This window comes from Hemiscyllium ocellatum, chromosome 29 (assembly GCF_020745735.1).
Source record: "Hemiscyllium ocellatum isolate sHemOce1 chromosome 29, sHemOce1.pat.X.cur, whole genome shotgun sequence".
Lineage (NCBI taxonomy): Eukaryota > Metazoa > Chordata > Chondrichthyes > Orectolobiformes > Hemiscylliidae > Hemiscyllium > Hemiscyllium ocellatum.
Window position 1 is genome coordinate 9,096,909 of NC_083429.1, and position 26,807 is coordinate 9,123,715.

A 26,807-nucleotide genomic window follows, 5' to 3' on the forward strand; every position below is an offset into this window, starting at 1 on the left:
GCTTCTGTGTCTACAACATGCCTTATCCCGGTAGTCTCCTCCTCCAGTAACTGGAGACAGAGGCATGCAGCACGGAAACAGAACTTTGTTCTGACTAGTCCATGCTGACCAGGTTTCCCAAACTGACCGAATCTCTTCAGCCTGTGTTTGTCCCATATCCATTCAAACCTTCTCCTCTCCATGTACCAGCCCAAATGTCTTTTCCATGTTGTAATTGATCTTGTTTCTCCATGTGACCCTGGCAGTTCGTTCCGTCTATGCACCATCCACTGTGGATAATGATGCCCCTCAGCTCCCTCTTTAAATCCTCTCTCACCTCCTTTTTATACCCTCCAGGTTTGGACTCACCTACCCTTGGGTATTCACCTTACTCAGGGTCTGATGAAGGGCTTATGCCCGAAACGTCGAATTTCCTGTTCCTTGGATGCTGCCTGACCTTCTGCGCTTTTCCAGCAACACATTTTCAGCTTTGTCTGCACAATGCTGTGCTGACTGTCTTTCATCAATCCTTGACTTTCCAAGTGAATGTGACTCCTGTCTGACAGAATCACTTTCACAACGTATGCACCACTGATGTTGGGCTATTTGGTCTTTGTTTTCCTGGCTTTCCATCGCAGCCTTTCTTAAATAATGAAATAAAACCACATTCTTGTCATAGAGCCATACAGCATGGAAACTGACCCTTCAGTTGGTACCAAACATAACCTAAAACTAAACACATCCCACCTGCCTGTTGCTGGCCCACATCCCTCTAACCCCTTCATATTCCAGTACTTAATCAAATGTCTTTTAAACATTGTATTTGTCCCACATCCACCCCTTCCTCAGGAAGTTCATTCCACACTCAAACCACCCTCTGTGTAACAATTAGCTCCCATGTCTTTTTTTTGAGAGATCCCTCTTCTCACCTTAAACATGTAGCCCCTCCACTTGAGACTCCCCCATCCTGGGGAACAGACAACTGTCATTAACTCTATCTACATCCCTCACCTTTTTCATAAACGTCCATCAGGTCATCTCTCATCCTCCAGGCACCAGTGAAAAAAGACTGGCTGGATTGGCTTTTTTAAAGAACACAAGCCTTCCGTACGCAGCCACATCCTGGTAAATCTCTTCTGAACCCCCTGCAGCTTAATAATATCCTCCCTGTGACTGGGCGACCAGAACTGGAAAGAATATTGCAGAAGAGGCTTCACCAACATCTGAAAATCTCAACATGACATCCCAAATCCTCCACTCAATGGACTGAGCAATAGCACTGTCTTATCCATCCTGTGATGCAAACTTCAAGAATTATGAACATGAACATGAACCCGGAGGTCCCCCTGCTCTAAAACACTAACCGAGGCCGAACATTAATTGTATAAGCTCTACTCTTGTTTGTTTCACCAAATGCATTCCCTTGAATATATTCAGATTGAATTCCATCGACGGTTTTTCAGCCCATTCACCCATATCATCAAGATCCCTTTGTAATATTAGAAATCCTCCTTCACTGTCCACTATGCCACCGTCTAGCCTTCCAGCCCATCTCACATGGCTGTCAATGGTACAAATACCTCCACAATTTCTTGCCTAGAATCCCACAATATCCTGTGAAACACTTAAACAGGTCCTGGGGCTTTCCATACCTTTGTGTTTTAAAACCTCCAGCACCACCTCTTCTATAACATGCCCTCTTTTCAAGCCATAGAGATGTACAGCATGGAAACAGAGACTTCGGTCGAACTCATCCATGCTGACCAGAAAATCTAAATACATCCATCCCATTTACCAGCATTTGGCCCATGTACCTCAAAATCCTTGTTATTGATATATCCATCCAGATACAATTACAACATTTAAAAGGTATCAGTCTCCGTTACTTTCTCTCTCAGCTCGTTCCATACACGCATCACCATGTACGTGAAAAAGCTGTCCCTTCAGTCCCTTTTAAACCTTTCCCCTCTAACCTTAAACCTATGCCCTACACAACCCCTGGGAAAAGACCATGAATGTTTACCCAATCCATACCCTTCATGGTTTATATAAACCTATGTCAGGTCATCCCTCAGTCTCCGATTCTCCAGTGACAGTAACCCCAGCTTATTCAGCAACAACCCCCAACATCTTGTCAATCTTTTCTGAGCACATCCTCGTTTCACAACATCCTTCCTGTAGCAGGGAGACTGGAATTGCAGAATACTCCAATTGTGGTCTAACATATTACTCTTGTTCCCCGAGTTCCCCAGTCTTTGTCCACAGTAAGTTCTGGAGTGAAAAGAAGTGTTTAGGGTCTTAACAAATATCCTGCAGTCCCACACATCAATTGCCTCATTGATCTTTAAGGGCCATTATTTTGTCTCGAGTTACTCTTTTACTCTTAATATAGTTATACAATCACTTTTGGATTCTCCTTATCCTTCTCTGCTGAGGCTATTTCCTGCACCCTTTCTGCATTCCTGATTTCCACCCTAAGTGTATTCCTACAGCCCCTGTATATCCTCAGGGATTCCCTTGATCCAGCTGGCGATACCTGACATGTGCCCCTTTTCCTTGACCAGACCCTCAATAGAAAGCCAGTGTTTCCAAATGCTGTCAGCATTGAGCTGCACACAAACAGCAACATGCTGGCACTGCTCAATCAGTTTATTTCACTTAAAATATTCTCACTTGCCAGACTTCCATTTCCCTGCAGATAGACTCTGCAATCACCTTTTGAAAGTTTCTGGCTGATAAGATCAAGATTGGTCTGGCCCCATTTTATTACTTGAACTTGTGGACCAGGCCTGTCCTTTTCCATCGCTATTTTCAAACTAATAGAACTGTGGTCACTTTGGCAAAATGTTTTCCTACTAATATCTCAGTCCCTTTCCCTACTTTGATTCCCAAGCGGAGGTCAGGTTTTGCCCATTTCTCTTCTCAGTCCATTTAAATATTGATTGGGAGTTTTCTGGAACACAATTACCAAATTCCTCCCTTGCAAACACTGAACACTGACAGCCCCATTCTCAGTTTGTAAAGTTTAAAAACCCCTACCATAACAACCCTATTGTTGTGATCGATATTTGAGATCTCCTGAAATATTTGTTTCTCAGTCTGTGATGGATTATTCGGGGTCAATAGGACAATAATGTCAGAGCGATGACCCATTCTTATTTCTCTGTTCACTAACATAATTTCACTGGGCGATCCCACTGGAATATCCTCTCTAAGTACTGCTGCAATGATTCTTGCAATGAAAACCCACTACCCTGTATCCTCTCTTGCCTCCCCTTTGATGTTTCCTGTAGCATCTCTACCGTGAAACAATGAGCTGCCAGCCCTGCCCCTCCCTCAGCTGTGTTTCTGTAATAAGTGTAATATCCCAGTCCCATGGTCCAATCCATGCCCTATTTCACATTCCTTAGCTGTCAGGCCTCTTGCATTGAAATAAATGCAGTTTAATCATCGGTTTCCCCCCATTCCCTGCTATGTTCTTGCCTGCCTTGTCTGTTGAAATTGCTGTCTTTAACTCATGTACCAGCATCAATCTTCTTTCTGACCCTACGACTGTTTAAGGTTCAACACCCTGCCAGATTAGATTATATCCTCTCAAGCAACTCTAACAATTCGCCCCACCAGGATATGGGTCCCTACTCCAGCTCCCAGTTCAGGTGCCTCCCCACCCGGTCCACCTGTGCTGACACCTTCAGGGAGCTTTGGAATTGTCCACTCAGGTCCCTGTGTTCCTCAGTACTCCGCAAGGACCAACCATTCATTATGTCTGTCCTTCGCTTATCATACCTCCCACAGGGTATGACCTCATTGATCAGAACTACACTCTGCTCAGATTATCATCTGAACGTCATCAGATTGTGGTGAGAGACCATCCCCCTCACTGTGAACAACGTCTTCATCTTTCATGTCATCTGCAAACCTGCAAATAATTTCTTTTGCTTTCACATCGAAGTTATTATTCGACAGACTAACCAGCGATGGTTCCTGCACAGATCCCTGTGGTACACCCGCTGGTGAAAGGAAATCAAAGATGAAGGTGTTTATTCACTAATTTTATATCCAAACTACACACTTGCCTTGAATCCCAGTGGCTCTTATCTTTTGGACCAGCCTTCCATGTGAGACCATGTCAAAGGACGTATTCAAGTCCACGTAAACCACACCATCTGCATTTTCCTCCTCAATATCTTCCTCTGCCAAATCCGTGATGACTCAGCCGAGTTGATCCCTCCCTTTTCAAGTGTTAATTCATCCTCAGAATTGTTCCCAGAAATTTCCCTCTCCCCGCTGTCAGACTATCTGCTCTGTAATTATCTGGCCTATCCCTGCTGCCCTTCTTGAACAAAGGAACGACATTAGCTATCCTGCAGTCATTCAGCACTTCACCTGTGGCCAGGAAAGTATTAAATTCATCCACCAGGGCCCCAGCAATCTCCTCCCTTACCTCCTATAGCAGCTTTGGATACATTTCATTGGACGCTAGGAATTTCTCCACCTTTGTGCCTATGAAGACATTTAATACTTGCTCCTTATTGGTCTTAGCATGTTCTAGCACCTCAGCATCCCAACGGAAATCCCTGGTTACAGTGCCTTTCCCCTGTGTGAATACAGATGGGAAGTATTCATGAAAGACCTCACCTACTTCCTCTGGCTCCATGCACAGACTGTCCCTTTGGTTTCTAACAGGTGCAGCTCTTTAACTGGTACTGTTCTTCCTCAAACCGTATTGATCAAATACCTTGGGGCATTTCCTTAACAGTATTTGCCAAGGATATTTCATGCCCATTCTTTGCCCCTCATTTTTAAGGAACCCCTCACCCCCCCCCACCACCCCACTTGCATACACTATACTTTTGAAGGGCTTCGCCTGTTTTCATCGCACTGTACTTTCTTTATCCAGCTCACGATATCGTTTGACCAGTATCCACTGAAGTTACTGCCTTTGTCATTCACTCTTCTGGGAGCACACTGGCCCTGAATTCTCACTGTATCACTTTAACTTTCTTCCTTTATCCGAATATGAACCCAACTGCAAATAGTTCCTCTCAGTCTGTGTTTGCCAGATCCTATCTCATGATAATGATAATGCCCAGTGTCAGTGATATTGTAATGATTAGGGGCTTCTCCAAAGTTGGCACCTTCACTTCTGCACTATCCTTATCTCTTTCCAAAATGACTTTGACACTTAGCGTTTTGGGGATAGTGGACACAACACTACAAAAATCCTTATGTTTGTTATCTTGTCCAGCACCTACAACCCACTCTGTCTGTAACATCCAGCCCTTACTGACCTACCATCCAGCCTCTTCAGCACATGATATCACTGTAACCATCTCCAGTCCCCACAGTACTTCTCCATTTTTTCATACAACGCCTCATTACCTCTAACCATTCCGAAAGTATGGAGGCGTGGGATACAGGGAAACCTATCTGTCTGGATACAGAATTCCTGGCCCCTAGAAGACAGAGGGTGATGATAGATGGAAAACATTCAGCCTGGAGCTCGGTGACCAGTCAAGTTCTGCAGGGATCAGTTCCCGGAACCATGATCTTTGTGATTTTTATAAATGACTTGGATGTGGGAGTGGAAGAGTGGATTAGTAAGTTTGCCAGTGACATAAATATTGGTGGAGTCGTGGATAGTGTGGAGGGCTGTTGTAGGTTGCAATGGGGCATTGACATAATGGGGAGCTGGGCTGAGAGGTGGCAGAAAGTGTTCAACCTGAAAAAGTGTGATTCATTTTGGAAGGTTGTAACTTGAATTTAGAATATTGGGTTAAAAGTAGGATTGTTGGCAGTGTAAAGTAACAGTGGGATGTTTGGTTCCACGTCCATAGATCCCTCAAAGTTGCCACCCAAGCTGATGGAGTTGTTAAGAAATAATATGTTGTATTGGCTTTCTTCAGCTGGGGGATTGAGTTTCAGAGCCGTGAGGCTATACTGCAGCTCTATGGAGCTCTCCTTAGACCACACTTAGATATTAAGTTCAGTTCTGGTTCTCTCATTACAAGAAGGATGTGGAAGCTTTAGAGATAGTAAAAAGGAAAATTACATGAATGCTACCTGGACTGGAGGCACTTCTTATGAAGAAAGGGGGGTAAAGCTTTCCTCATTGGAGTGAAGGAGGGTGAGGGGTGACCTGGTAAAGGTGTGAACAAGTAATGAGGCACAGCGAACAGTGAAATCCCTTTTTTCCCCCCATGGCAGAAATGGCTATCACAAGGGAGTATAATATTAAGGTAATTGGAAGAAGGTTAAGGGGAGATTTCAGAGTTTGGTTCGGCACAGTGTGATGGGTGCATCGAATTTACTGCAGTGGTGTTAGGAGAGTTAGGTACATTGGGGACATTTAATAGACTCTTGGAAAGGCACATGGATGATAGTAAAATGAAATGTATGTAGGTTAGTTTGATCTTAGAGGATGATAAAAGGTCGGCATAACGTTGAGGCCCGAAGGGCCTTGTGCTGTACTGTTCTATGTTCTACGTCCCTATTGGTAAACTGGGTAATACGTTCTGATCAAGTTGAAAAGATACGACATCCACGAGGAGCTAGTCACCTGGATATACAATTTACTTCACGGTAGGAGACTGGGGTAGTTGGAGACATATTGTTATTCTGACTGGAGGTGTAAACAGTCCACTGCTGTTTTTCATTTGGATAATTGATTTGGATGAGAATATTAGTTTCCTGGTAAATACGTTTTTTGGGTGGCACTAAAGTTGGTGATATACTAGACAGTGAAGAAGGTTAACTATGAAAAAACAGGATTAATAGTACTGTTGGGATAGTGGGCTGAAGGATAGCAGATGGAGTTTAATTAGATAAATGTGAAGTGGTCCATTTTGGAGAAAAACTCCAGGGTGGGATTTGTACAGTTACTGTTCAGGCACTGGGTCGTGTTGTCAGTCAGTGTCCCAGGGATGCAGGTACACAGTTCTTTGATCATCGTGTCACAGGTAGTCAGGCTGGTGAAGCAGGCATTTGGGATGGCTACCTTCATTGGTCACAGCATTGAGAGTAGGAGTTGGGATGTTATGTTGTGGTGGACATTAGTGGGGTCACCATAAAGCATTCCTGATCAGTAGGAAGAACTCACCTAGTTCACTTACCTGCTTTAGGGAAGGACATCTGACATTCTAACCTGGTCTGGCCTACATGTGACTCCAGACCCACAGCAATATGGCTGACTCTGAGCTGTCCTCTGGGTAATTAGCAATGACACTCACATCTCATGAATGAACAAATAAAAATACATATGTTCCTCACTACCTCTGCAAACCCCTCCAGCTGCAACAGTTCGTACTGGCTTTGTAACATCGTTCAGGCCCTGACTACTCTCTGTAACACTCTCACCAGCTCGATCATCATCATCTCTCCCTGTTCCTATCATCTCATCAAACCGTGACAACTATTCCCTTTCCCACTGCCCCTCTCCTGCTGGCAGACAGTTCGCAATCCCTCTAACACTTACGGCATAAACACTCTCTCGCTAGAGAATTGTTCGTGCGTTTGCTGATCTTCTAAGCCTGACAATCTAATTTGGTCCATTTTGCCCTGAGTGAGGGACAGCAGGGAATTTCTTGCTGAGGTTTTGACTGTTTCAATGGAATGTCCTTTTGTTGAGTGTTTTACACCGTTCTTCAACTGTTTTCAACTGTTCGCTTACAGACACACATTTCAGTCTGTTCATCCTGTTAACCCTTGGTCAGTTCTCCTCTCAAACCCATGTAAATGGGCAAATTTGTTTCCAGTTGTATCTTGTCCATTCTGTGATTCACATTAAAGCTTTATAATTAATTAAATGTCATTTTATCCCAATTTCCCGGAGGATCTCTCAGTGTGACATTACTCATTCACTTAGTTTCATCGCACAGCGGTCACTCTGAGACAGTTACGTCCCTCGCCAGTTGCACAATGTGTTATTCAAAGAAACACTGAGGGGAAAAAAAACGTTCTCTGAACTGCTCTTCCAATATCACTCTTGTCAGTGTGATTGTCCCAGATTATGTGACTATTGAAGTTTCCCAAAATGATCACAATGCCTTTGTTAAAAATTCCAATGCGTTCCTGTTTAATGCAGTGATGATTCAATGAAATGCTGTTCGGTGACTAAAACTGTTAGGCTGCTTGTGTCCTTGGCAAGTAGTAGCCAGAATTTACATTCAGACTGACTCTACTTATGATCTGAGGCCACATGCTTTCTCTATAATGCCTTTGTTACCCATTTTTGTCAGCGTTACCCAACCGTCCTTTCCCATTCTACCTTAGACCCCGCACGATTGTGAAAAATTGAATATTTATGTTCGTACCTTTTGTTCGTCCTTTAACCATATCTCTCTAGAGTCTAAATCCCATTTGTCTATGTGTCACAAATCCATATACCTTCTTGAAGATACTTTGTCCATTCCAAAAAAAACATAATTTACTCTTTCCCATAATCTTCTGTCACAAACCTATTCACTGAGGTACAGTTTCAGTTCAACTTTTTCCATCCTACTCCCTTCTGCTTGTCTTCAGTCACATTCCCATGCTGTTCTGATGCTTCACTTTTTCTCTTTGCATTTGGAAAGCTCCTTTCACTTGAATCCTGTCCCTGCATCCTCTCTGGCAGTCTAAAGCTCTGTCCATAAACCTACTAACATGATGTCCAGGATTCTGTTATCATCATGTTTCTATTGGGTCCCAGTGCCATGGGATTGGTTTTATTTACTTGTGGGATATGGGTGTCTCTGGATGACCAGCCTTTCTTGCAACAACCCCCCACCCCCCTCCACCCCCAACTCCAGATGTCTTTGAGCTGAGTAGCTTGCTCGGCCATTTCAGAGAGTAATTGAGAGGCAAACACTTTGCTGTGGGTATATCATGTAGACCACCTGAGGATGGGCAGATGTCCTTCTTGAAAGGACCAGTGTCTTTTTGATGAACAAAGATTATTTTGGACATCAGCAATGGTTTCATACTTATTCATGAATTGTTAATTGTAAGTTTTTTAAATTATTGATTTAAAATTTCCGACTTCTGATGGTGGGATTCAAACCTGTCTCCCCTGAACATTTAGCTGAGGTTTTGGATACATGCTCTAGCAATAATACCATGAGGCCATCACTTCACCTGCTCACAGGTTGCTCATTCCTGACCAGTTATACCAGAGCACAATGAGGCAAGACCCGTTCTTCTGACACAATTGTTTGATAGTGACATCTTCCAGCAGTCTGGTGATAGCACTCAGTATCGCTCCATGTGGTATCCCTCACTGCATGGGTCTAATTGTAGTCTCTGTCAGTGTCTCTCACTATTGCAGCTACTCCAGATCCTGAGCCAATTGAAGTTTCCACTCCAGAGAGACACAACAGCACAGGCCAGGGATGGAGACTGTGATATTCCAGATATCTGTGTGACTTAGTGCTATTATCCATGTGTACCTCTCAGTGCATCTGTCGAATTTTCCATTCTGTCTATTTCTCTCTCTCCTGTAGGTACTCAGCACTTTCCTGACTCAGTAGGCTTCCAAGCTGCTGGGTGTCTCGTCCATCACCTCATTGAAGATGTTTGGTCAGCCAGAGAGAGACAAAGGGCAGGGAGATCTGGAGCCTTCAATAAATCCTGCAGTGACGTCAGGTCACTCACAGTGCACAGAGCAGGGAGCAATGAGAGGGCTCCATACATGGGCTAACAAGACATGACATAGACACAGTGTTGGAGGGGGAGCACAGTACGACACACCCCAGGCTCAATGCCCACACCTATTGTACGTTCTGTTGTACTAAGACTCACTAGGCTGCAACAATGTATCTATGGCATGTCTTGGTGACTAGTGTCTTCAATAATTTGTAACTCCTATAACAGTTCCTGTCTCTGTAACCTCCTTTCTTCCCGATAGCCCCTCCATATATTTGAAATGTACTGCATTCCAGACTACCATCCCTATTGCTGTATCTTGCGTCAGTGTCTATCATGTGCCTTATCTTGGTCTTTTTTTAGATTAGACTTACAGTGTGGAAACAGGCCCTTCGGCCCAACAAGTCACCGACCCGCCGAAGCGCAACCCACTACCCTACATTTACCCCTTACCTAACACTACGGGCAATTTAGCTTGGCCAATTCACCTGACCCGCACATCTTTGGACTGTGGGAGGAAACCGGAGCACCCGGAGGAAACCCATGCAGACACAGAACGTGCAAACTCCACACAGTCAGTCGCCTGAGTCGGGAATTGAACCCGGTCTACAGGCGCTGTGAGGCAGCAGTGCTAACCACTGTGCCACCGTGCCGCCGTCTTCTCCTCCTCCATTAACTGGAGACTGAGCCATGCAGCACAGAAACGGTTCCTTCGATCCAACACATCCATGCTGACCAGAGTCCATGAACAAGTCACGTTTCCCTGCATTTGATCCCCATCCCTTCAAACCTTCTCCTCTCCATGTACCTGCCCTCATGTCTTTTACATGTTGTTATTGTACTTTTCTCTCCCACTTACCCTGGAAGCTCATTCCATGCCTGCACCATCCTCTGTGTGAAAAATGTTCTCTTCCAATCCCATCTAAGTCTTTCATCTCCCATCTCATACTTATCCCCTCTAGAACACAGAACATGACTGTGCCGTACTGGCCTTTCGACTCTCGATGTTACGCCAACCTGTGGAACCAATCTGAAGCCCAAGTAGCCAACACTAGTCCATTCTCATCCATATGCCTATCCAATGTCCGTTTAAATGCCCTTAAAGTTGGTGAGTCCACTACTGTTGCAGGCCATGCATTCCATGACCCGATTATTCTGAGTAAAGAACCTACCACTGGCATCTGTCCCATATGTATTTAGTAATATTAGTATCTACCTCAATTTAAAGCACTCTGCCCTCGTTCTCGGCATCGCCATCTGAAGGAAAAGGCTCTCACTGTCCAACCCATCTAACTCTCTGATTATCTTATATGTCTCAATTCATTGGCCTCAAACGTCTTCTCTCGAACAAAAACAGATTTAAGTCCCTCAGCCTTCCTCATAAGACCTTCACTCCAGACTCGGTAAAATCTTAGTAAGTCTCCTCTGAACCTTTTCTAATCTTTCACATCCTTCCTGGAAAGCGGTGACCTGGACCATAGGCAACACTCCCAATGTGGCCGCACCAGAGTTTTGTACAGCTGCAGGATTATCTCATGGTTCCGAAACTCAATCCCTGTTCCACTAAAAGCTCACACGCTGAATGCCTTCTCAACAATCCTATCAACATGGGTGGCAACTTTCAACGATTATGTACACGGACACAGTGATGTCTCTGTTCGTCTGCACTACCAAGATCTGCTTTACCCACATCCACCTATTTGATCACCTTCTCAAATACGTCAATAAGGTTGTGAGACATGACCTACCCTTCACAAAACCGTGCTGGCTATCCCTCAGCAACTTATTTTTCTCCAGATGATTATAAATGCTAGCCTCTTTTGCAAGCCTTTCCAACACTTTACCTAGAATCGATGTAAGGCTCACAGGTCTATAATTACCCAGGGTTGTCTCTACTTCCCTTCTTTGTCAAGGGGGCAACATTTGCTATCCTCCAGCTTTCTGTAGACAATGATGTCATAATGATCAAAGCCAAAGTTTCGGCAATCTCCTTCCTGACTTCCCATAGTATCCAAGGATCAATCCTATCCAGCGCAGGGGACTTACCTATTTTCGCACTTTCCAGAATTGCTAACACCTTTTCCTTCTGCAGTTCAATCCCATCTAGTTATGGACCCCACTACCCTGGTTTAAAGACGTTGGTTAATCAACTTACCTGTCCCCCTCATGGTTTTCTAAATCTTTATAAGGTCACCCCTCAGCCACCTACCCCCTGTGGAATGCGGAGGACAATGATTTAAATATTTCTGCTCGTGTTCCTGCCACTACTTGGCCACAATGTTCTGGGATACACTTGTTCAGAAGCTAAGGCTTTCTCTACCTTTTGTGTTCGGAGACCTCAAGCACCACCTCCTCTGTAATGGGGACTCTTTACAAGCCATCACTGTTTCTTTCCCTTTATTCCCTTGTCTTTGTCCATAGCACGTTCTGACATGAAATGCTCATTCTGGCCCTCGTCCGTCTCCTGTGGTTCGACACTTGGATGGCCTCACTGATCTTTGAGGAGCCCTAGTGTCTCTCCAGTTGCTTTTTTGTAGTTGTATGCTATAGAAAATTATTTGCATTATCTGTCAAATCTATCTCATCACCCCCCCCTCCCCCATGTTGCTTTCCAGCTTATCCAGCCTCTCCGATTCTGTCAAATCCTCCAGGATCAGTAACATCTTCGTCAATCTTTGCTCCATTTACAGTTACAGGAAACGCCTCCCAGATCAGGACCATCAGAATTGCATGCAGCGTTCCAAAGCTGTGCTGATTATCCCTAATCAATCCTTGCCGTTGCAAATGCATGTAACTCCTGTCCTGCAGAATCGCTTCCAACAATGTATGCACCACTGACATCAAGCTACTTGGTGTTTATGTCCCTGGCTTTCCCTCGCAGACTTCCTTAAATACTGGCACAACATTAGTCACCCTCCAGGCTCCATGCTCACCACCCGTGGCTGTCAGTGATAGAAAAATCACTTTATGGGACCCACAATTTCTTCCTGAGCTTCACACAATATCCTGGGATGTACTTGATTAGTTCCCAGGGACTTATCTCCGTCATATGCATTTAAAAACCTCCAGTACCTCCTGCTATGTGGAGTATTGTGAAGACATCACTGTTTATTTCCCTGACATCCCCTGTCTTTCTCCACAGCAAGTTCAAACATGATATTTTCGTTTAGGATCTCACCCATCTCCTGTGGTTCCACAGTTGGATGGCCCCATTCATCTTCATGGAGCCATACTCTGCCCCCAGTTAATCTTCTGTTGTTAATGTACTTGTAGAATCTCTTTGGATTTTCCTCAGCCTGATCTGCCAACCCTTTTTGTAGTCCCCATTGGTCCTTCCTGATTTCCCTCTTAAGTGAATTACTCCACCCACAATGTTCTTTAATGGATTCCCTTAATCCAGCTGCCTATATGTGACATGTGCCCCCTTTATGTTGACCAGGACCTGAATACCCCCATTCATCCAGAGTTTCCTACTTGTGTCAGCATTGTCATTCACACTAACAGGAATATGCTGGCTCTGAACTCTCATTTTAACTCCCTTTTGAAAGCTTCCCATCTGCCTGACGTCCCTTTACCTGCACATAGCCTCCACGGTCAATTGTTAAAAGCTCTTTATTATTACGATCTGGATTGAGGAAAGGCCAGTTTTTGATCTTTAACTTGTGGACCAAGTTTGTCCTTTTCCATCGCTATTTTCAAACCAATACGATTGTGATCACTTTGCCAAAGTGTGGACCCACTAACAACTCAGTCCCTTTCCCTACTTTTTTTTTACCAAGGCGAGGTCAGGTTTTACCTCTTCCTGCAGTCCGACCATTTACATATTGACTGGAACAGTTTTCTTGTACATGTCTAACAACTTCCTCTCAAACAAGCTGTGAACAATCTAGCAGTCTGAGTCTAGATTTGGAAAATTAAAATTCCCGACCATTCCAACACTATCATTCTTACAGATCTCTGAGATCTCCCGTCATACTTGCTGCTCAAATTCCCGCTGACTGTTGGGGGCCTGTATTACAGTCATATCAAACTGATGACCCAGGCTCATTTCTCCGTTGCACTATTATAGATTCACTGGGCGATCCCCAGGAATACCCTATCTAATTACTGCTGGAATGTTTTCACTGACCAGAAACTCCAATACCCCATCTCTCTCACCTCCTGTTCTGTTCTTAACCTTCAGACCCCCTCACTGTGGACAACACCCTCACCTTTCATGTCATCTGCAAACCGACAAATGATACCTTGTGCTTTCACATCGAGTTATAATGTACATAATACTGTTCAAAATAATGAGAGGAATAGATAGAGTCAATAGCCAGAGACTTTTCCCCAGGGCAGGATTGACTGGTATGAGAAGTCATAGTTTGAAGATATGAGGAGGAAGGTCTCAAGGAGACATCAGAGGTAGGTTCTTTACGCAGAGAGTTGAGTGCATGGAATGCATTGCCAGCTGTGGTGGTGGAAGCAAAGTCATTGGGGACATTTAAGCAACTGCTGGACATGCACATGGATAGCAGTGAGTTAAGGGGTCCGTAGGTTAAGTTACTATATTTTACATTCTGATTAAGACTCGGCACAACATCGTGGGCCAAAGGGCCTGTTCTGTGCTGTACTTTTCTATGTTCTATAATAAACAGCAATGTACAGACCCCTGTGGTACACCCACTGGTGAAAGAATTTCAAACACAAAACCAACCCTCCACCGTTGTGGATCCAGGTTGTCAAATTGCCTTGTATCCCATTGGTCTGTTGGACCAGCGTTTCATGAGGGACCTTGTCAAATGCCTTAATGAACTCCATGTAACCCACATCTTCTGCACTGCCCTCATCAACATCCTCAATCCTAATTTCAAATAAAAATCTAAGCTATATTTGGGAGAGGATCTTGCTCTATCAAATCCGTGATGAGTATCCCTAATCGATCCATGCCTTTTCAAATGTTGATTCATTCTGTCCCTCAGAATTGTGTCCAATAATTTCCCTGCCTCTGCTGTCAGACTATCTGCTCTGTAATTACCTGGCCTATCCCTGCTGCCCTGCCTGAACAAAGGAACCACATTAGCTGTCCTTAAGTCATTCAGCACTTTACCTGTGGCCACCAAAGTATTAAATATATCCGCCAGGGTCCTAGCAATCTCCTCCCTTCCCTCCCATAACAGCCTGAGATACATTTCATTGGGCACTGGGGATTTCTCCAACTTTATGCATGTGAAAAAAATTGATACTTCCGCCTTATTGATCTTACCATGTTCGAGAACCGCACAATCCCAACTGAAATCCCCGGCTACAATGTCTTTGTCCTGTGTGAATACAGATGGGAAGTATTCATTGAAGACCTCACCTATTTCCTCTGGCTCCATGCACAGATTGTCCCTTTAGTTTCTAACAGACCCCACTGTTTCCCCAGTAATTATCTTATTCTAACTATATTGCTAAAATACTTGTGGCTTTTCCTTAACACTATCTACCAAGGATATTTAATGACCATTGTTTGTCCTTCATTTTCAAGGAGCCCCCTTGCACTCCCTATACTTTTGAATGGCTTCACCCGTGTTTATTACACTGTATTTTCTTTATCAAACTACTTGCTGCCTTTACTATTCCCTCGGCATGAACACACTCACCCTGAATTCTCACTGTATCACTTTAGCTTACTCTTTCTTTCCAAATATAGACCCAACTGCACATAGTCCTCTCAGTCTCTATTTGCCAGATCCTCTCTAATGATAGTAATACCGATAGGAGACTCAGTTGTGAGGCGGACAGACAGGAGGCTGTGCGGCTGAAGAAGTGACCCCAGGATGGTGTGCTGCCTCCCGGGTACCAGGTTCAAGGGTGTCTCTGAGCGGTTACTGAACATTCTGAAAGCGAGGATGAGTAGCCAGAGGTCATTGTGCACATCGTCCACATGGCACAGTTAGTCAAAGAGTTGGGATCCTGTGAAATATGTACAGGGAGTACGGAAAAGAGTTAAAAAGCAGGACATCAAGGTTTGTGATCTCCAGATTACTCCCAGTGCCACATGCCATTGAGGTTAGAAATAGATCAGCCAGATGGATATGTGGCTGAGGAGCTGGTGGAGGGGCAGAGTTTTTAGTTCTTGGATCATTGGGATCTCTTCTGGTGTAGAGGTGACCTGAACAAGGGGGGGGGGCGTGTTTGACTTGAACCAGAGGGGCACCAGTGTTCCTGGGAGGAGATTTGCTAGTGTTCAGCGGGGAGGATTTAAACACGTTTCGCAGGGGATTTGGACTCTGAATAAGAGAGATACCATTGACCAGACAAGGAAAAATGCATCAGCCTTTGAGAGCAAGTTTCCTATGCAGCATCTCCAGGGGCACAGTCAAGGGACGGAAAAGACTTCTGGTTTAGCGTGCATTTATTTCAACGCACGAGGCCTGACTGATAAGGCAGACGAGCTCAGAGCATGGATTGGCTCTGGAGACTGAGGCTGTGTGGCTGCAGAAACCCGGCTGAGAGAAGGGCAGGACTGGCAGCTCAGTGTTCCAGGATACAGAAGCTGCAGCTACAGAAGGACAAGTAAGTGAGGAAGGGGTTTGTCCTTTTGATAAGCGAGGGCAGAACAACAGTGCTTAGAGAGGATACTCTTTTGGGGTGATCAAATGAAGTCATATGGTAAGAAGTTAGAAACAAAAATTGGATGGTCAGTCTGTGGGGATCGTTTTCTGGGCCCCCAAATAGCCAGCGGGTACTAGAGGAGCAGATGAGGAGAGAGAGGTTGCAGGTACCTCTCGAAATAATAGGAGAGTATTGGTTGGAGATTTTAACATCTCCTGTATTGACTGGACCACCCAGAGTGTAAAAGGCCCGTATGGGGTGGTATTTGTCAAATGTGTCCAATAAAGTTTATGAGATCAACATATAGACAGCCCCACTCTACTCAGGCGGGTGCAACACTAGACCTCATCTCAGGAAACAAAGTCAGGCAAGTGACTGAAGTGTCAGTCGGAGAGCACTTTTGGTCCAGTAACCACAATTGTCTTAGTTTTAACATTGTTATTGAAAAAGTTCAAACAGGTCCTCAGATTAAGTTCTTAAACTGGAGTAGGGCCAATTTGGGGCTATTTGGCAGGATCAAGCAGAGGTCGATTGGCTGAACTAAAAATCAGACAACACCAGGTTATAGTCCAACAGATTTCATTCGAAGCACTAGCTTTCGAAGTCCAGGTGATCATTCCGAAAGATGAAAACTTCAACTAAATGTGTTTGATATTACATTCCATGACACTTCATTTCTGTTGCTATAAATTCATGTCTTAAGATTGTGCTCCACAACCACCTGATGAAGGCGCAGCACTTCGAAACCCAGTGCTTCCAAATAAACCTGCTGGACTGTAAGCTGGTGTTGTGTGATTTTTAACGTTGCCCATCCCAGTCCAACACCGGCTCCTCCACATCCACTGGGTCAGTCTGTTTGAAGGAAAAGGAATGACTGGCAAATGGGAGGCTTTTAAAAATGTGATCTCAAGAATCCAATATGTACCTGTTCGAGTGATGGGAAAACCTGGCAGGTTTAGGGATCCCTGGTTCATGAGGGATATTGAGGCTCTGTTCAAGGGAAAAAAAAACATACATTGTCTTCGATGTTTCCGTATCTACGTAACCTCTTCCAGTCCTAAAGACACGATCACTCGGTGGAGACACAACAATCCTCTCAGGTCCCTGCAGTACTCTCTATCTGTCGAACCCACTGAAAGCCTGTGATTCTCCCGATCCAGTTCCAGACTCACTATCTGTGTAACATCATCCCATCGATAACACCCACCCTTTTAATGTAAGCTCCTCCTATATCTCCATCCATTTACTCATCTCCATAACCTTCACCAGCTCTTACGCCCCTACCTGTGTAAACGTCACCCTCCCCTACAACCCTTCCCACTTTGACCAAACTGGAGGAGGTTACTAATGCTTCCTTATCTGTGAAACTGTCTCCAACCAAAATTACTGCCCTTCTGGAAAATCTATCAGACACTACACCCTCCACATCTAAATAATCTGCAGAAGTAAACGTTCCTATATCTATAAACATCTTCAGTCACGTCTATCCTCCATATCTCTGTTTGTTCCTCCAGTTTATACAACCCACTTTATCTCTGTCATCTGCTCCATTCACTGAAAACCCTCCCTGTCTGTGTAAACCACTCCATCCTGCCAACTTCCTTCTCCATGTAAACTGCTCCATCCCTCCCAACCTCCCCATTAGCATGAACTCCTGCAGGCCCTGCACATTGCTGTACCACCCTGTGGCTCTATGGTTCTCATTCCCTGTGAAACCACCTCCAGTCCCCACACCCTCCCAGTCTGGGTCGTCTTCTCCAGATCAGACCATTACTGTCTCTGTTACCTCGGACAATCCTAGTAAAGCCTTCCTAATGTATCTGTTCATTCAGATCCCATCCTCTCCAGCCTCCTGAAACCCCTTCCTGCCATTGTAACCCTCCCTATTTAGAACACAGAACAGTACAGCACAGCACAGGCCCTTCAGCCCTCAATGTTGTGCCAAGCTTTTATCCTACTCTAAGATCAATCTAACCTGCAGACCATTCAAAGAACAAAGAAAAGCACAGCACGGGAACAGGCTTTTCAGCCCGCTGAGCCTCCGCTGATCCAGATCCTCTGTCTAAACCAGTCACCTACTTGCTGAGGATCTGTATCCCTTTGCCCCCTACCCATTCATACATCAGTCTAGATACATCGTAAGTGATGTTATCATTCCCGCTTGTTCTTCCACCGTTGACAAAGTGTTCCAGACCCCCACCACCCTCTGCATAAAGGACGTTCCACGTATATCTGCCCTAAACCTGCCCCCTCTCACTTTGAACTCATGACCCCTATTGATTGAGTTCCACACTGGGGGAAGAAAGCTTTTTGAATTCCACATTGTCTATACATCCCATGATTTTTCAGACCTCAATCAGGTCCCCAGTCAACCTTCATCGTTATAATGAAAGTAATCCGAATCTATTCATTCTCTCCTCATTGCTAGTGCCCTCTATACCAGGCAACATCCTGGTGAACTTCCTCTGCACCCTCTCCAAAGCATGCACATCCTTTTGGTAATGTGGTGACCAGAACTGTACACAATATTCTAAATGTAGCCAAACCAATGTCCCTTGAACTGCCAACTCTTGTACTCAACACCCCGTCCAATGAAGGAAAGCATGCTGTATTCGCTTGACCACTTTCCTGACCCGCATTGCCACCTTCAAGGAACAATGGGCCTGAATATCCAGATCTCACTGTACATCAATTTTCCCCAGGATCTTTCCCTTTACTGGATAGTTGATCCAACACTTTTGAATTGGATCTTCCGAAATGCATCACCTCGCATTTGCCTGAATTGAACTCCATCTGCCCTTTCTTTGCCCGCCTCTCCAATCTATCTATATTCTGCTGTATTATCTGACATTCCCCTTCACTGTCTGCTACTCCACCAATCTTAGTGTCATCTATAAACTTGCTAATCAAGGAAACTTCCTCCAAATCATTGATATGTATCACAAGCAACAGTGGGCCCAGCACGGATCCCTGTTGAACACCACTAATCACAGGTCTCCATTTTGAGAAATTCATTTTGCTATCATTCATGTGCCTATTCAAAAGTTATTTAAATGTCCCTAATGTATCTGACTCCACCACCAACACTGGCAATGCATTCCACTCACTCACCACACTCTGTGTAAAGAAGCTACCTCTGACATCTCCCCTCAACCTTCCTCCAATTGCCCTATAATTTTTGCCTCCTAGTTACAGCCGTTTTCGTAATAGGAAAAATTTCAGACCACTCACTCTATGTCTACCTGTCATCATCTCATACGCCTCTATCAAGTCACTTCTCATCCTTTTTCATTCCAAACAGAAAATCCCTGATTCCCTCAACCGTTCTTCATCAGCCCTCCGCTCCAGTCCAAGAAACATCCTGATAATTCTCCACTCTCTCCAAAGCTTCCACATTTCTCCTGTAATGAGGCAACCAGAACTGAACACAATATTCTAATTGTGGTCTATATCGCGCTGCAGCATAACCTCACAGCTCTTAAACTCAAGCCTCCTGCTAACGAAAGCCGACACATCATTGGCTTTCTTATCAAACCTAACAACTTGGGTGACAAATTTGAAGGATCTCTGGACGTTGACCCTGAGATGTTTCTGTTACACCACGCTGTCAAGAATCCTGCATTAACCCTGTAAAGTTTTTCTGCAGAATCCTCCAATCTTAAATCCTCCTTATTTTGGTATTTTCCTCCAATCCCCACTGCACTCAAACTGTGAAACCTCTTCCAGTCCCTACAATCCTCCTTAGCTCTGCAACCTCTGTAAGCATATAGTCGTCATCGAGTGGTTTAGGCGATGGGTTAGAAATCCATTGGGGCTTGCCCACACAGGTTTGAATCCTGCCCAAGAGGGCGGTGGGGTTGATTGGTGCAGGTGTCCGGAGATGTTCTCTAAAGTGCTGTGCGAGGAGGTGTCCCGTGTCCCCAGTGTCGAGGTGATGAGGAGACAGATCGCCTTCTCACAGCGCGCTTTACAAAACACCTCCAGGACACCTGAAGATCAACCCACCGCCCTGTTGCCAAACATTTCAACTCCCCCTCCCACTCAGCCGAGAGCATGTAGGTCCTGGGTCTCCTCCACCACCACTCCCTCACCACCCGACGCCTGGAGGAAGAACGTCTTTTCTTTTGCCTTGGCACCCTTCAACCCCATGGCATCAATGTGGACTTCACCAGTTTCCTCATTTTTGCTTCCCCTCCTTACACCAGTTCCAACCTTCCAGCTCAGCACCGCCCTCATGACCTGTTCCACCTGTCATTGTGCTTCCCACCAATCCGCTCTCCCCTCCTCTCTGACCTCACACTCTTCCAACCACCTACTGCACTCTGAGCTACGTTTCCCCCAGCCCCACCCCCTCCCACTTATCTCTCCACACCCGAGGCTTCCAGCCTCATTCCTGATGCAGGGCTCCAGCCCGAAACGACGGCTTTCCTGCTCCTCGGATGCTGCCTGACCTGTGCTTTTCCAGCAACAGACTCTGATCTCCAGCATCTGCAGACCTCACTGTCTCCTGTTTATCAGAGGAGGCAATGGAGTGAGGAATGGCTGATGGAGATTAATTTAGATAAATGTGAGGTACTTCATTTTGGAAAAGCTAATCCTCACAGGACTTGTACACTTAATGGTAAGGTCTTAGGGTGTTGCTGAACAAAGAGACCTGGAGTGCAGGTTCATAGTTCCTTGACAGTGGAGTCGCAGGTAAAAAGGATAGTGAAGAAGGCGTTTGGTATGCTTTCCTTTCTTGGTCAGAGTATCGAGTGTAAGTGTTGGGAGGTCATGTTGCGGCTGTACAGGACATTCGTTAGGCCCCTGTTGGAATATTGCGTGCAATTCTGGTCTCATTCTTATTGGAAGAATGTTGTGAAACTTCAAAGGGTTCAGAAAAGATTTACAAGGATGTTGCCAGGGTTGGAGGATTTGAGCTACAGGGAGAGGCTGAACAGGCTGGAGCTGTTTTCCCTGGAGTGTCAGAGGCTTAGGGGTGAGCTTATAGAGATTTGTAAGTCAGGAGGGGCATGGATAGGATAAACAGACAAGGTCGTTTCCCTGGGATGGGGGAGTCCCGAACTAGAGGGCATAAGTTCAGAGCTGAGAGGTGAAAGATTTGAAAGGGACCGAAGGGGCAACTTTTTCACGCTAAGGGTGTTGTGTGTATGGAATCAACTGCCAGAGGAAGTGGTGGAGGCTAGTAAAATTACAACATCTAAAAGGCATCTGGATGGGTGTATGAATAGGAAGGGTTTAATGGGATAAGTGCTTGTAAATGAAACTAGAATGGTGATGATATCTGGTTGGCGTGGACGAATTGGACCGAGGGGTCTGTTTCTCTGCTGTACATCTCTATCACTCTATGACTGTAATTGTTTTTCACTGTTCCTTTACAGCCTGACATTTCAGTCTGTTTCCCCTGTTTATCTTGGTCAGTTCTCCTCTCAACCTCATGTAATTGGCTTTGGTTCTGATGCTCGGGTGTGCTTTACGGTCCCTTGAAAACTTGATAACCTTTTTGAATTCCACTATATTGCAATCTCCTGGAGGATCAAGTGTTGCATCACATCTTCACTCAGCTTCATCACTCAACGGTCGATCTGAGATAGTGACATCCCGAGCCATCTGCACAATATGTCATTCAAAGATACGCTGACAAAACACATTCGAAGAGGACCTCGGATAATATCCCTATTGTCAGTGTGACTGTCCCGGATCATGCAAAGACTGAAGTCTCCCAAAGTTATCATAATGCCTTTGTTACAAATTCCAATGAATTCCTGTTTAATACAGGGAGGAACAATGAAATGCTGCTAGGCGGCCTAAAAAGAAAAGTTCTTCTGCTTGTGTTTGTGACACATGGGACCCAGAATTCACATTCACGCTGATTCAGCCACATCGTCTGAGGCCAAATGCTTTCTCTGTAATGCCCTTGTTATTGATTACTGTCAGGGTTACCCATCCTGTACTCCTATTCTGCCCGAGATCCCACAAGATTAGGTACCATTGAATATTTATGTTCCACCATTTGTTCACCCTGTAACCATATCTCTCTGCTGACTAAATCCCATTTATCTCTGCCACAAGTCTATTATCTTATTGCAGATTACTTACTTTCGGCAATTCCAAAAAAATATATATTTATTTTTCCACACCTCTTTGCTGTCACTACACATACATCGTACTGTCAGTACTTTTTCAGTGCAGTTAACGTCTATGTATCTTATTGCAGATACTTTGGCAATTCCTAATTTATTCTTTCCACAATGTGCTGTCACAAACTAATTCCTGATGCAGTTTCAGTCTGTCCCTTTCTGTTCCTTTCTGCTTGTCTTCAGCCACATCCCCATGCTGTTCCAATGCATCACCTTTCCCCTTTGGATTTTCAAAGCTCCTTTCACCTGAAACCTGTCCCTGCATCCTCCATATGAGCTTAAAGCTCTGTCCATAAACCTACCAACATGATTGACAAGGACACTGGTCCCAACGATGTTGTTTTAATTCACTCGTGGGATATTACTGTCTCTGGCTGACCAGCATTTCATGCCCACCCCCGAGCTGCCCTTGAGCTGGGTGCCTTGCTGGACTAACATCAAGGGCAGTTTAAAGTCAATTTCATTGCTTTGGGTCTGGAGTCATGTGTAGGTTAGACCAGCTCCCTATCACTGATTTCCTTCCTGAATGGATATTGAGCATTCAGATGCTTTTCCCTGCCACCGGCAGTAAATTCTGGATGAACAGGCTAGTGGCTAGTGAGATTAATGTTAGACCATCGCCTGGCCCACTGATAGCTCCCTCATCCCTGAGCACTGATCTCAGTGCACCATGAATCAAACCCCTTCTTCTTGATCGTGGTTTGATCCTGACACCATCCAGCACTCTGGTGATATCACACAGTATCTCTCCATGTAATATCTGTTACTGTGAGGGTCTAATTGCTGCCGGTGACTGCAGCTTTTGTAGTTACTCCAGATCCTGAGCCAACAGAACTCCAAGAAGACCGCGCAGGTCAGGGATGGAGTCTGGGATTTTCCAGATCTCTGTGGGACTCAGTGTCATTCTCCACGTGTAACCCTCACTGTATCAGTCTAATTTCCCATTCTGTCTATTTCGCGGTCTCCTGCATATATTCAGGACGTTCCTGACTCATTAAACATCCCAACTGCTGGGTGTTTCATCTATCATCTCATTGAACACAGTTGGTCAGCCAGAGGGCAGGGAGATCTGGAGTCTTCAATAAATCCTGCATTGAGGTAAGATCACTCACAGTGAACAGAGCAGAGCGAATTTAAGTGATCGAAGTTTGGTCTGGAAGACATGACACAGATACAGTGCTGAAGGGTCAACACAGAGCATAAAGGTCCAAGGCTCAATCTCCACTCTCTTGTTAACGTTCATCACTGCAGTTATGAGCCTTCCTATGACAATATAGGTAGTCCACAGTTATCAATCCAGGCCTGTGCTGTCTTAGTAAGCATCAGGACAACAGAGGGGAAAGAAGGCCTCCCTTAAGAAAGTAGTATTGAAACCTGGGATCTTTCTGTTCCGTATCCCCGCTCTCATACGGTCTCTTGTCATGTGATAGAATAATACAGCAAGGAAACACACCTTTTGGTCCATCTCATCTGCACCAGTGTCTTGAATGGTTGTAATTGCCAGAAAGGTTCCTATTTCTGTTACCTCCACCCCGGCCATTATCCTGCTGTATATTTGAAATCTACTCCAATGCTGACGAATCTCCATATTTGTAAATTGCTCCAGTCTCGATAACATGCCCATCTCAATAATCTCATCCTGCAGTCAGTACAATAATCTATATTTCTGTGGTTTTCCACAATAACTGCAGTCTATCCTGTCTCTGTAAAATCCTCCAGCCTGGACCAAAATACTCCCCTATGTACCTTCCTCAAACCCGAAGAGAACATGATATTACTGTAAACGTCTGCAGGCCCGATCCCATTCCTGTCTCCTGGCCTACAGCACTACACGACCTCTGTAACTATCTCCCATGCCTACCGACCTTCTTATCTGTGTAAATAACTCCAGACCCTTTTCCAGCGGAAACAACACTCCCCATCCCTGTGTGCTCCTCCCTGCACCTCAAACACCGTCTCTTTGTGTAGCTCTGCAGTTTAGGGTGGCATGGCGGTTCAGTGGTGCGCACTGCTGCTTCAGAGACCCAGGTTCGATTCCAGTCTTGGGGGACTGTCTGCATGGAGTTAACGCATTCTCTCTGTGTCTGCATGGGTTTCCCCCAGGTGCCCCATTTTCCTACCACAGACCAAAAATGTGCAGGTCAGGTGAATTGGCCATTCTAAACTACCCAGAATGTTAGGTGCATCATTCAGAAGAAAATGGGTCTGGGTGGATTACTCTTTGGAGAGTTGGTGTGGACTTGTTGGGCCGAAGTGCCATTTCCATAATATAGGGAATCTAATAAAATCTAAACTCTCCCTCTGCGTTCCATATAACTGACCCTAAAAATATCCCTTTAACAATTAAACATCCCAGTCTCTGTAAACTCCGACAGTTCCAACATCCCTCCTTATTGGTGTAACCTGAAACCCTCTCAAAATGTGGACAGCCCACAATCCTCCCTATCTGTGTAGTCCTCTCAGGTCCCTGCATTACTCTCAATCTGTAGAACCCAGGCCAATGTCTGTGACTCTCCCAATCCAGTTCCTACAAGACTCACTATCTGTGTAACATTCTCCCATTACTATCACCCACCCTGTCAATGTTAGCTCCTCGAGTATCTCCATCCATCTTATCATCTCCATAGCCTTCTCCAGTTCTTGTAGCCGTATCTGAGTAAATGCCATCCTCGTCTATAACCCTCCCTACAGCAGGTACTGTTTCACAGATTCATCACCCTCTGGCTTAATAAATTCCTCCAGGTGTCCATTCTAAAGGTTCCTTTCTTCACTCTGAACCTGTGCCCTTGGCCCCTCGTCTATCTGCCTAGTGAAAACATCTCCCCACCCCCGTCCACTCCATCCAGACCCCTCAGTATTCTGTAAGTTTGAATGAGATCCTGCCACCGCCGCCTCTGAAACTTCATCAAGTACAGACCCAGAGACTTCACCTGCTTCTCATATGACAAACATTTCATCCTGGCTCTTTCTTCTAAAACTAATTCTTGTACACCCTCACATCCTTTGTCTAGACTGTTAATGTATAACATGTACAGCGCGGCCCTAACACTGACCTCTGCTGAATTCCCCTCATCACCAGTTCCCATCGTGAAAACGACCTCTTTATACCTACTCTGTCTTCTGCTAATCAGCCAATCCTCTATCCATGCCAAGCATGTTGTTCTGAAACTGAAATTTCATTCAAAAACCTGCTGAATTTGTTTTCCTGTCTGGCTGTGAACAAGCAGAGTAGATAAAAGGGAGGAATGGTATGCTGGGATTTTCAGAAACCTTTCAACACGGTCCCACTGAAGAGGTGTATAAGTAATATTGGCAAATGTGGGATTGGAGTGAATGTGCTGGCATGGATAATTCTTTAACCGAAAACTAAGCGTGAATAAATGGATTAGTGCTTGACCCCTAACTATTCACAAAGGGATTCGATGCATTTGATGGATGGACAAAATCTACTGCTTCCATGTTTGTTGCTGACACAGAACGAGATGGGAACGTGGGTTGTGTGGAGGAAGCAAAGGGGACATGAACAGTCCATGAGTTTCCCTTGTACAAATTCATTGATGGGATGTGGCCATCACTTGCTCAGTCATCATTACCTTCCCATTTGTAATTCCCTGGAGAAGGTGGTGGTGAGCTGCCTTCCTCACCCACTGTAGTCCTTTAGGTGTAGGGACAGACACAGAGCTGGGAGGATGGAGCATGGCTTGGAAGGCACCTTGGAGATGCTGATGTTACCGTGCACCTGGAACTCCTGTCCTTCCAGATAATAGTTGTTCCACGTTTGTGAAATGCTGCTGAAAGGGCCTTCCTGAGTGACCTCAGTGCTACTTGTAGATTATTTATTTATTTATTCCCTCGTGGTCATGAGTATTGCTGGATGTTTTGTTGATTTGCAGTTATTCCTGAGAAGGTGGTGATGAGATGCATTCCTGAGCCACTGCACCAGCCATTGGAACTGTTGTTATCTGTGTCCCCTCCCGCAGGCACTACAACACTCATCACGTCTGTAACTGCAGACAGACAATGCAGCTCTTCCTGTGTATGTGGCATCCTTCTCTGCCAACAACAGTTTTTGTTCATCAGAATGTCTCACCACCTCCATTCCCATCTGTGTTAGTGATCTCTCAAATTTCTGTATTCTTGTTTAAACTTCTAACCACCTATAACCTCTTCCGTTCTAAATTTGTAACCCCTCAGTATCTGTAACACTCCATATAACTGTATTCAATGACAGCACAGGTCCCCTTCCTTAAATCTCTGTGAATTACAGCGGCTGGTTGTGTTAAATTGGTACTTTTCATCCTCCTTATCCATATTAGCTCTTCCAGGCCCTGCAATCCCACTATTTGGAATGCTCCATTTCTGTACCTCCTTATGTCCTGAGTGTTCCTGAACACCACGAGTGCTTCAAACATCTGCAACCCCCAGTTACTGCGAGTCTTCTAAAACCCTGCTGAATTTGTTTTCCTGTCTGGCTGTGAACAAGCA